The following is a 12553-nucleotide window of genomic DNA, read 5'->3' on the forward strand; positions in this document are numbered from 1 at the left end:
TGACTTTTTACATACCCCTTCACTTTTAAACACATAAACAGCCACAAACCACTACAGGGTCCCTACAGTTTAAGGTGAGTTGGATTTAGGACTTTTTATTGCCATTCAAAGCAAAAATTTAAGAAGGTTTTTACAGTAACCACATCTGAAAGGAAAAAAAAAACAAAAACATAACTGACTTATTAGGGACAATTTTGCCCAAATGTTGACTTCAACAGAAAACATTATTTTTTGGGACAAGTTAAAAAGTTAAATGATCTACTTAAAAAAATAAATTTCCTAAAAGGAACATGTGGAAAACAATGTACATGTGTTTTCAAAGTATCCATTTGGTTTGCATTGAAAAAAGTTTTTTTCTTTTAATTGGATTTGGAAAATTAGGAGTGTTGCTGGTTCTGTATCCTGATCTGCCTGTCGTTAAATTCGGAAAATTATTGGACTCTGGACTAAGTGGGTGAAATATGCAAGACCTTTACAGACAGATTTTGTATTAGTATTGGATAAATGACCTTTATATGTTTTATTCTTACTGCAATTTTATTTTCTTTCAAGTCTCCTTCTGAAATATTTTACAGAACCTTTACATGTACACTTTGATTTTCCCAAGGTGCACTAAGTTCTTAAATTGTGGAAAATCTGAAAAGTAGGGGAAATTTACTGTCTATCTTGATTTATGTTCTATACCATAAACTGCTGTCCAGACAAATGAAAAAAAAAGGAAGATTAGTGAAACATATTACCAATTATTTTGAGATTTCACGACGCAATGCCAGAAAAAAAGATTCATAAAATACTTCTAACATATTAACGTTTGCAAGACTCTTGAAATATTGATTTAAGACATTTTGATACTAATTAAGGCCTTATTTTTACATTGATGATGAATTTCGTGCCTTTTAAGGCTATTAAAAGATCCGCTGGATGTTAACGACATCTGGAGATGTAGTGCAGTGACAGAAACCAGCAGGTATGCATCTCACCCCTCAGTATACTCGGCTTGAAGTAGACCGAGGTATGCCTCCCATTTGTTACCCACGATCTTCCCACACGTGAAGCACCGCACTGGGATGATCATAGTGAGACACCTGTGGACAGAGGTAAATCCCAGAGTTAGCATCCACACCTGAGTGTAAGGTGTAATGCTATCAAGACAAATAAGATAGCTTGCTTCAACTAGTTAGTTAATGTTAACGAGATGATTTCTTTTTATCATGTATCACATGAGTTAACATATGTAATTAAACGACACTAATACAAGGTTTAGAAGATGAACGCGATTTCTGCTCCCGGGAAGTCGAACTGTTACCAAATGCTAAATCGGATAAGTTAGCTAACATCAATGTTTTGCCAATATCCCTGCTACAAAACTTAGCTTTAATGCGCTTGTTTTTATTGAAGATTAACGCAAAAATAATTACAAAGCTTCGGTAGCTTCTGGACCTAGATGTGTTTATCCAAATGCTGCTTTTTTCACAGTCAGTTAGCGAATTAAAGTGTAATGTTAAACTTTGTAAGTGCGCGTGAGCTAGCCGGTGCTAACCCACAGACTGCAGCCACGCGATTAGCACAACAGTAAACTGTTAGCTAACGTTAGCCGCCAATAACACGTTACTACGAGTTTAAATGTCAGTAATTTACCTGTCAAAATGACAAATATTAATTGATATTACTCACGGTAGCTTATCTAGTTCCCGAAGCTTTAAATATTATATTTTTCTGCGATAAAGTGAGGCTAGCGTCGGGCTTCCCTCGTTCTCTCCAGCCGCAACAACAGCAATGCTTCCGGTCTGGATCTTTCACAATAAAAGTGTAATTTCATTAAAGGTTAAGCAGTTTATTAAAAACACTCGACAACATATTTTTAAACATCTCCCAGTATAACACAGTGCATTTCAGTAGCACCACAAACTTGAAAGGAACATATTATAGGCCCAGTTGATTATCAGGGTCGATATTTGGCATTTTGTCTATTATCTGTACGTTTTATTTTAATAATTGCAGATACAATTATTTAATTAAAAAGTGCGCTACTTTGGCCAGAAAACACCAGGGAAGGCAGTCTAAAATGCATGCAAATACAGTGTCAGCATAGGAGGAACTTGTACTTTGTAAAACTAAAACCTCAGGGAGCTATTTTTATTTATTTGTTTTTTTTAATTTAAATTTTTATTCGAGTCCATAAAAAAAAAACAACAACTTGCTGCATATGATGTTGAAAATTTCAGTTTTAATTAAAAAATTACTAAACGCATTTAATCAGTTTTGTGTTGGACTTTGTTATATTCCAAATTCAAAATATTGACATAAAGACCCTTAACACAAACCACAGCTTCCTCTGTGGCTCATATAATTGACACCTCCTCTTTGAAAACAGTTTGAAGAAAAATGACCTTGATGAAGGTAGTATTCTGTTGTAATAAATTGTTTTACAGTGCTTCAAATGAGAAGTACCTAATGGGATGGCAACTGAGTCTAAATTAACAAAAATGTTATTTGCCCCAAGCTGCCACACAGCAACTGTAGAATGACAAACTGCAAATGGTTCAAAACAAACCAGTGTACCATAATGTGCAGTGGTGTTTTCGTCCATTTCGGCTGAGCAGACCTCAGGACTGCGAGGGTGTTTCAAGACATACCTTGTATGTTTTATTGACACCCACTGACTCTTGTGAGCTGTTGCACCTGTTATGGTAAGTCACAACCTATCTTCATGATTTTTTTGTGTATTTACTTGGTGACCCCAGCAAACTCCCAGCATAGTTCATACAGCCTCCAGCTGAGAAATTGTCTAAACAACCAAAATAAATAGACTAAATATCTATAATATATAGAGCACAAAGCTGACTGATAGTGGCTTTTGTATTGGTAATTGAAATTGAAATTGTTTTTGTTCATGTCGGCTAACTCTAATACTGGCATAAGGGCCATAAAACCTTTTCAAAAAATTTAAAACGCAAAATCACCAGATCTAAGAGATTGTCTTTCAAAATTTAAAGTGTAGATAGGATTAAGACGCACTTAATATATATCACAAAATTCAGAAATTAAAACTTAGCAGGTCAGAATTAAAATGAAGACATGAAATAGGCAGCTCCAGCATACTAAAACACAAAAAGTATATCCTTATTATATTGTCTTGACAGTGCAAATGAATCATGCCAACTCAAATGAATGATCAGTTTAATTGAAAGACAATTTTAGCGCTAATTAATTCATAAAGCTGACACTTTGTCTGCACATGTATGATCCCTAATTCTGAATAATTGTAAATAAAGAGAAACTCACTTGGGCTGGTTCACTGCCTTTAATAAAGGTTAGTTTACGACCTCTTTCTTTTTTTACATTTAGGAGTTTGGGGGCAGAGGGGAGTGTGCATAAGGAAAATATGTTAGAAATATATCAAAAATATATCATAACCATCATTATCATCCTTACAGTCACCATGATAAACATCATCATTGCCATCATCTTAATAATCTGCAACATCACCGTCATTGCCATCACAAGCATCATCATCACCAACGCTATCATTACATCATCATGTATGTCATTTAACTTGCTACAGCACGTGTGCTAAATGAGGAGTCCTATCTGAATTATTGCATTTATACGCTGTTGAAATTATGAAAATAGGATTTTTTTTCTCTTCTTTTGGTACACTGTATTGTACAATGTAAGGTGAAGTTTGTTTTGGTGTTGGCATCCCACCTTTTGGATGTGTTTGGGGGTGAACTGTGTTGAATGAAGTATGTTTGTACAATATTTTTGGCCAGTGATAGGTACCTTTACAACTGAAATCAAATACATGATTATCAGAACTGTCTCTCTGCTATCTACTAATGCAACAGGAACATCCCCATGAGCTTTACATATGAGTGGACACTAGTGTGTACAGCTGTACAGGTGAGTGTTTGCTGAAGTAAAATTGTGAATGCTTGACTTCTTTTCCCCTTTGAGTAAACTATACAATGATAGTTCATCTATATCCAAGTTTCATTGCTTCAGCAACCTATAAGCAGGCTGTTTTTTTTTCCCTAAAGTCACATAAGGGGAGCACAGTGAAGACAAACAACTCCCATGGATTTTGGTAGCAGGCTTTAAACCTGATAATGCAACACTAATGGCTGTTCAGCCTGCTACAGCTAAGTATCTACTGTAAGATGTAAACAGGATGAACCAGCACGACAGTGGATGTTGTGCGAGACATGAAAGGTTATTGATTTGTGACATCATTTGACAGTAAAATAAAACTCTTTCTTATTCTACAGCAAGAGATAACTTCACTATTATTCTCTGACAAATACTGTACATGTTTTATCTCCTACAATCCCCTATGTCTCATTCCTAAACCACTGCATGCTTTTATTTTCTATCTCGGAAAAGGTTGTTAAAATTGCACTGTGCCCTTCTCTGTTTGACATTTTTTTGGATATGCAGAGATTCAGTCTTTAAACTGAGCCCCTTCACTTAGGCATTGATTAAGCAAAAATGTGTGCAATACACCACAAGTTTCCATCTGTTTTCAGGCGTACTCTTTCTCTTGTCCTATTCAAAAGTAAAATGAAACCAACTCAGATAGCTGGTATTTCTATCTATAGGTTTTTAACATCATAAATACAGTTTTCATGATCTTTTAGCAAAGTGAACCAAGCTGATTTCTGTTGCAAGAATGTACAAATATTGCAAGATTAAGTCAATATTTGTGCAAACTGGATTAAACAAGATAAAGCAGTTGAATAAGCTACCTTTAGATTTAGGCTTTTTTTTTTTTTTAGCTCAGTACAGTGTCTTTTTTTAAAGAAATAATTATTACAGTTCAGATGCAGTACTGAAGCAACTTCATGCATATCATATATTGTGTGTTATTATGCTCCATATACAGCCTTTATCAAAACTTGAATGGTTTGATTCACTACATGTGAAAGCAGGCCAAAAAAACCCAAAAAACATAAGATGCACAGTGGCTCCCCATCCCCCATCTGTACCATATAGTCTGTGAACCACTCAGCAGCAACGCTCTAACTCAACCAATACATACTTTAATTTGAGATAATGGTTTGGTTTTAATTTCTCCTTGCCAGTAGCAACACTCCCAGCAAGATGGCTCCTGCAGCAAATACAGCCCCACCGATGAGAAAGGGTTTCAGGTGCTCCAGAGAGTCTGTGCCCGAGGCCGCAGCCTCGTCAGCTGCTGCTTCAGCTTCTGCTGCCCCATCCTGGGGAGGAGGATGCTCGGGCTCAGGGGCTGCAGGGGCAGGGTCAGCCTTGCGGGGGGCTGCTGGCTCCTTCTTCTCTGCTTTAGTTGGCGCCTTGGGTGCTGGAGCCCCGGACTTGGCCTTGGCTTCCATGGACTCAGGGACAGAGAGGTGTGGTCTGGTCTGGAGGAGTCTTTATACGGGCAGCTCTGTGCCGCTTCACTGGAGGAAACACAGCAAACAAACACAGCCAGATTATCCCTCTAAATTAGGCACAGACATCATGTTATCTGCTCTGCTGAATGTAGAGACGCTGTCATATCAGAGAGCCCTTAAAATCCATGTATTCACTGTACGGCACTGAAGTAGTCATGTGGTGGCGGGGCCTTAGATGTGACCTTGGAAAAAGATGACATTGATGGGAACACGCTGATGCACAGAGGACAGGGAATAGTTTATTTTGGTCACAGCAGCTGTGACATAATCTTCCACTAAGAAAATACAGCAATGTTACGGCAGCTTCCTGTGTGACGCTTTTTCGTGGGAAAAATCTACCACTTTTTGTAATGGAGGAGGAGGGAATGGTGTTGCAGCAGCTTATTCGCAGTCAAGGACTGAATCTCTACTTCTTTGACCCCGATGAGAGCCTGATCCAGATGCAGTAATGTTTAGATTTAAGCTCTCCCTGTCTTGCTCTCTGTTCTCATTCTGTAAAACTGCATGAGTCATGTGTGCTATAAATGGAGGACAAGATGGAGGAAAGAAATAAGGACTACGATGACTGCGAGGAAATCAGTGTAATGCAAATGAGGGAAAAAACTGAAGTGGAATAAACACTGGTGAAATTGAATTAATGCATCATAGCAGCTGGCACTTAACAGAATGTAGGCTTTACAAAAATGCTGCCTATTAAATCCTACAGTGATGTGATGAGAGGAAATATGGACGTTACATACCTCTCCAACAGCTCTGCAGAGATTACAAGAGTAACAGATGGAGGAGGAAGTGCAGCAGTCTCTGGAAGTGAGAATGTCCTTAATATAAGAAAATGAGAGAAAGCGGAGAGATGGAGGACACTGAGAGCAGGAGGGAGGAGAATGAGAGAGGGAAAGGAGGAGAGACTGGGATGTACCATCTAGTCCAAAAAAACAGGGGGAGTCTTTTCTTTGATTACAGCCTGGATTTTAGAGCCTTTTTGATAAAGAATATTCACAATCCTGGGAGTAATTAAGATTAAAATTAAGGATTTTCACTGTGGCAAAGCTTAGTGCTAGGTTATTTCAACAGATATTAACCTTTTGAAACCTGGACTGACATCACATTTGTTGTGCTGCATTCAGACACCTATTACAAGTATTTAAACCTTTGAACCATGAGCAAATTGGTTTGATTTAATTTAGAAACATGGGGAAAATGCAATGAGCAACTTGGCAAGAAACATCCCAGAATTTGCACAAAAATTAGTAGGTTTAGAAAATATTTTTTTAAAGAGCTGGGTGGAAATTTCTCGTGAACTATGTTTAATATGATCATAATTATATATTTAAGATTATTATTATTTTTTTTTATATAGTTTTTTAATGCAGTTTAGGTCATTTCCTTGTTGTTGTTTTTTAAAATTATTATTATTATTTGTTTGTTTTGCTTTTGTGGGGGGTGTTTTTTTTTTTCTTGCTCTCTTTTTTGTTAATATTGATTTTTTTCTTGTACTTTTTGCAAATGTCTGTGTTATTTTTAAGTGGCCTTCTTGTTTTTCAAAGAATTAAAGCCAATTTACCCAAGTTGTAAAGGATTAATACATGTTGCACATAGGATCTTATAATAAAAAACATTTTGGCAGGCAATTTTTGAGGAAACAATGTAGGAGGAATTACTTTTAAATTAAATCACTCAAGTAAATGGACTGCCTTTCACCTTTGGGTGTGTTTGAGGGTTTTATGTCTCTATTGTTGACAATTACACCCCTTTTTATGAATGGTCCCCATATTTTCTGACAAAAAACATACTGACAGGCTAATAGATCAAACACTGTCCATACAGTGATTATTTCGTATTTTCAGTAAAACTACTCGCCAACAACTTCTGTCAGTTCCCATCATACAGTCAGAGGTTCCCAAAAGGTTGTTTGGCACGTAATCATTTAATAGGAAATGAGTCATGTTGCTTTCTTGAGTCACCCTGCATCGTGTTTGCCCCTGCATATTCATATATTTTATATAATGTGAGAAAGTTATATTGCAAATATGCAGAGTGAAGTCCAGCTCTGGCTCTATTTTCAGACAGGAGATGAGTAAATAACAGGGAGCCTTGAGGTCCGCAGTCTGTGTGAAAGTGAAAAATCCCCCTGACTGGACGAGGAAGTGCTCTGGTGACGTTTTCTCATTCACTTTATCTTTTTTTTTTATAATGTATTGACACATCCTTCGCTTTTCGCTTTTCGCCTGCATTTTTGACAGATGACAGTATTCTATGACGTGACGCTAATCCACGCCCAACGTCGACCCAGAAAAGAGTATAGTATGTCAAGATAGTAATCGGTACAGCACGGAGTTGTTGGTGAAATGCGTACGGGTCGACATAGAAGAAACCATCAAAGCGAGTCAGATATAAATCCAAACTTTAAAAAAACAAATTGTATACAAAAACTGCATTATTGTATGAGCTTGTTATTTGTGTAAGTTTACTGTGTAAGTTTACAAACCAAAGGGCCCTCTCTACTGTTTTTTTAAATAACGATTTTGAATAATATATAAATACTATTAAATCGTGCACCAATGAAAATGCCATAAAATTGTACTGGTATATGTGTCAATAGTAAATACATATTAGGGCTAAAATTTCTTGTCTAAAAATAGTATTTATATTAAACTTTAACTCATAATAGTGGTACATTTTAGGCACATTTTATACATAAAATATGTACTAAATTACTCCCACCCCATCCATTATTGATTCTCTTTGGCTCCTGATTCATACATTCTACTTAAATTTATGTAAAATAATTTTGACGAATTTTCTTTTTGTGTGTGTGTCTGTATGCGTGTGTGTGTGTGTGTGCTTACTCTATTAACAACTATTAGCTACCAACCATGTCATGCTAGCTTTTTGGTAAGGGGGCTAAATGATGCTCCAAAGTTAGGATACATTTTAGCGATGGAAAAATGGTATGGTCATTTCACAGGGGTCCATTGGGCTCTGACCTCAAGATATTTTTTGTTGTCATTTGATTCCTAACCAAGACAGTCTGGTAAGAATCACTTTAGCCTGTCAGTATGGACTTCATAACCCTTTTATAATAGAACTGAAAACATGCAATAAGGTACAAGATAGATTTATTTGTAATTTTTTTGAATGTAGTTTAAAAAATGGAATTAAAACGTGTCCCTTTATCCTGCTTCATTTTATGGAGTTGAAGGAGGACTTTAGCATTCTCACAGCCTGGGGAAAGAAGCTGCGCTGTAGTCTGAAAAAAATAAAAATAAAGAAAAACTAAATAAATAAAAATAAAACAGTGCGATTAATCATGATTAAATCTTAAAATTATATTATTAATAGCAATTTAATAAATTAATTGTTTGAAACCCCATCCACCCCTCTACTTTAATAAATAAGGTACAGTTCCTAAGATAGCCTACCTAAACATTTTTTATGGGCCCTTTTGCATCCCTGTTGGAATGATCGTTAATGCAGCAATTGACAGGAAATAAAGCAGTTTCTGTTGCAACAGAACAACAATGAAAGGTCCAACATTTTTGACGAAATATTGCTTATAATATGTTTATTTACCGCACAAGTTGGGCTTCTCCTAGATCAGCGTTTGGGAAAAAAATCTAAACCGCGCATGCGCTACGGCGCAACCAAGCACAAATAAATACGCTACTTTACTTTGTTTTTGCCTTTAGGGTAGCGTCATGCTATTTATTTTACAAACAGCGTTCAAAAGTGACAGCTTACTGACTAATTCACTAAAGGAAGGAGTGCCAAATCCCCTCAGGGTCTTTCTGGGTGACTTCTCAGCGGGGGGAGGGTATCCTCTCAGAAAACACTGCCCTCTTTGATTCCCATTCCTTGATATTCAGAAACCACCAGTGGCGCCCTTTCTCCGCAGGATCTCCGAAGTGTCTGCGGTCTGCCATTTACAAAAACGAGTCAGGTGTGCGTAAACACAACCTCGTACGGGATTTGCGCAGCGAAACACGGAAGGGGTACGTATTTTTTCTGTGGGAGAAATGTCCGAGGGGATGGGCCAGATCCTGTGGAAACGCTGCCTCCGTGTAGCTGCTGGGGTTCGGGAGTTGTCCGGCTGATGGCACACACAAGCTACCGACCAGCAGCGTGAGGCTCGAAGGGCTCGTCTTGTTCGTCAAACCCGAGGCACCGCTACCTCTCTGTGGATAGAAATAATCATGCCGAGCTCCGACGGAGGGACGTGAAAAGGAGCCACGCTCAGTGAACTGCTACAGCCGACGACGTGTTGCGGTGAAGCGGGGAAGAAGCAGCGAGTCTCCAGCGGTTTGAAAACGACCGTTTGATTAATAACGGCTCTTTGACGGCATGTATCGGCTCTGCCCGGTACATTACCGAGGAAGCTCCGGGTCTCTGATGTCCCCGGACCCATTCATCCGCCCGTTGTAATGACGTCTTTACGGGCATTATAATTATATCAGCGAGACATTTGTGAATTCAACCCCCCGGAGCCGGTGTCGGGGAGAGCGGGGCTGAGGCGGGTCGGCAGACGGAGGGATATGGGAGAGCGAGCGGAACCGATGCAGTGGGTCTTGGCAAGGCATCGTCAAAATACAGGTGAGCGGCGGGATGAAGGGACTGAGTGATTACCTGCCTTTAGCTGTGTGCACATGCAGGGCAGCCTGCCAGCCAGCCAGCCGCGGCTCGGACAGGGTGACCCGGCTTTTTAATCCATGTTTTAGTGCTGGTTTGAGACACATTTCTTAGGCCACATCTCCATTAGCTAGGCCCGCAGGATGCCACCTTAAGCAGCTGTCCCGATTAAATGAGATTAGACACTACTGCCGCTGCTGCCCATCGACTTGTTGGAGGCACACATTTTGATACTGTTGCACAAATAAACAGCCAGAGCTGCAGCTAACTATAGTTCAGTTCCTGTGTATTTGTTCGTTATTTTGCAGTCAGTGTAGGGTATAAGATGCCAAAAATTATAACAAATGGCAGTTACAAGTTACAGCAACCCAAACTGATGTGACAGTTTCTTAGCCTAATTGCTGCAAACTGCCAGTGCTCTTAAGTATTCAGTTGAAGTAAGTGAAATGACAGTATAACCATTATCAGTGACCAAATCTGGCCACTTGTAGGGTGCTGCACCCCCCCCCCCCCCCACCATTTTCTAATTTACAACTGGAAAAAAATGATTCATACTAAGGATATTTGTTGTAGTCTTAGTATACACAAGGTGCCAGAGTCCTTAAAACAGCATCAAAATAGAGGTTGCTGATAAAAAATAAAGTCTTTAAATCCTTGGAACGTCCTAAGGTCAGAGAATTGTCCTAAAATCCTTGAAATGTCGTAAAATTACAGAAACGTCCTGAAGTCCTAGAAATGTCCTAAAGTCTTAGAAATGTCCTAAAATCCTGGAAAAGTCCAAAGTGATCACTTGAATCCTTGAAATGTGCTAAAATGCTTAGAAACATACTGAATCCGAGAAATGTGCTAAAATCCTAGAAACGTCCTAAAATCATAGAAATGTCCTGAATTCCTAAAAATGTCCTAAAATCCTAGAAACATGTATGGGGCTGCTGCGACTAGCCCCTGGCTTCCTGTCATTTTGCGAAAGCGTCAAAAGCGCAAAGCAAGTTAAGTATCACTCATCGTTAAGAATACTGATGTTGTTTTTTTATTGGCCATATCATCATTTTACTGTAATACCAGATCCCCAGCCGTCATTGTTTCACTTGGACCAGTCCACATTATTTCACCCAACAGCGGGTGCATCTGGTAAGGCGCAATGCATTCTGGTAGTTGTAGGTTTTCTACCTGTTGAGCAAAAGCATCCTTTTTCTCAGTTTTCTCTGGTCATTTCAAAAGTGTTTGCATCTTTCTGCTGCAGAAATGGCCTAGTTTTATGTTAGGGCTCTCTTAATATTGATGAAATACTTCTGTAAGAGTCATAAGAGTCACTGTTTTGATCATGGTTTCACTTTGTCCATGGTTATCTCCTCAACTCTTGACAACTCTAGAATTCTGATAAAGCAAAGTCTTTTCAGGTGGAGGGACCTGAAGCGAAATCTTATCAAATGGGGGTCTGTGACCTAATATTTATCAATTTAGGGGTCGCTGACACAAAAAAGGTTGAGAACCACAGATCCAGACTCTGCTTTTGGTTGGGCAGTAGATGACATGTTTCCCTTTTAAGAACCTGGCACAGCGACAGTAAGGGGAATGTCACACCTGTTTATCACTCACACTGAGAATATTTCACTGACAATTTGGGCCCTTCTTTTCTCATGACTTCCAGCTGTGTGGATACTGTTTTGTTGTTGTTATGCTTATGCTACTTAAAATTAGAATGACTTCACTGAGCAATGTTTCAGCAATGACCAGAGGTATCCGTTGGGGAGTGCCGAACTGTACCAGCAAGGATAATCAACATCATTAAGGGCTTTGAAAAATAATGATAATCTGGTCTAAGAGAGTTGTACAATTCTTGAGCAAAACAAGAGATGAGTTCATAAACTAAGAATGAAGAAAAAGTAGGAATTTTTATTACAAAGTGGCACACACTGTCGTCTCGTAGTCTTCTGTTCTTTGCTAATGCACCAGATAAGTCTATTATGAGCAGAGGCCCCGAGTGTTGTGGCACAAAGATGAGTATATCCCAGCTTTTACTATTTCCATCTTTCTTATTTCATACTGATATCTGCACTGCGTCCTGCCTCTTACCTTAAGCAATATAGACATGCGTACACAATACATATTTAATCAAATTTAAATAAAAAATCAACCCAAGCCCAGCCCTGCAAGGCTGCATTAACACCAGTGTTTACACTTGGTTCACTGGCATCCCTGTAGGCTCCAACCCTAGTGGAAACCAAGTGCCTCCAGGGAGTCCTGGCAGATACAGTATGCTGTCTCTTTGTTTTCCAAAGCACACACACATGCACACACAATGTGCGACCTCTCCTTGTGCCAGGAAAGATTGTAAGATTGACAAATTATTTTTGATTATTTGACCGAGCAGGGCCTAATACTTGTTTTTGGTTGTTAACAGGTAGTTAAAGAATCACACAGCTTTAATGTGTTAACATTTTGATGTATTAAAGGTGACGTGTGTCAAATTTAGGGGGATTTGGTAGTGATGAATAGTAGATTGCAATCAGCTAAAA

General features: G+C 38.7%; 1 protein-coding gene across 2 annotated transcripts in view; it reads left to right on the forward strand.

The window, feature by feature from the left end:
• The first annotated feature begins 9317 nt into the window (after positions 1 to 9317).
• dagla (diacylglycerol lipase, alpha) overlaps positions 9318 to 12553 on the forward strand; it is a 51690-nt gene continuing 48454 nt past the window's right edge. For both annotated transcript variants that reach the window (XM_042508324.1, XM_042509101.1), the window contains exon 1: positions 9318 to 9998. The gene's annotated coding sequence lies outside the window, so the exon portion shown is untranslated. The remainder of the gene's footprint in view (positions 9999 to 12553) is intronic.

This window comes from Plectropomus leopardus, chromosome 1, assembly GCF_008729295.1.
Source record: "Plectropomus leopardus isolate mb chromosome 1, YSFRI_Pleo_2.0, whole genome shotgun sequence".
In the NCBI taxonomy this organism is placed as follows: Eukaryota; Metazoa; Chordata; class Actinopteri; order Perciformes; family Serranidae; genus Plectropomus; species Plectropomus leopardus.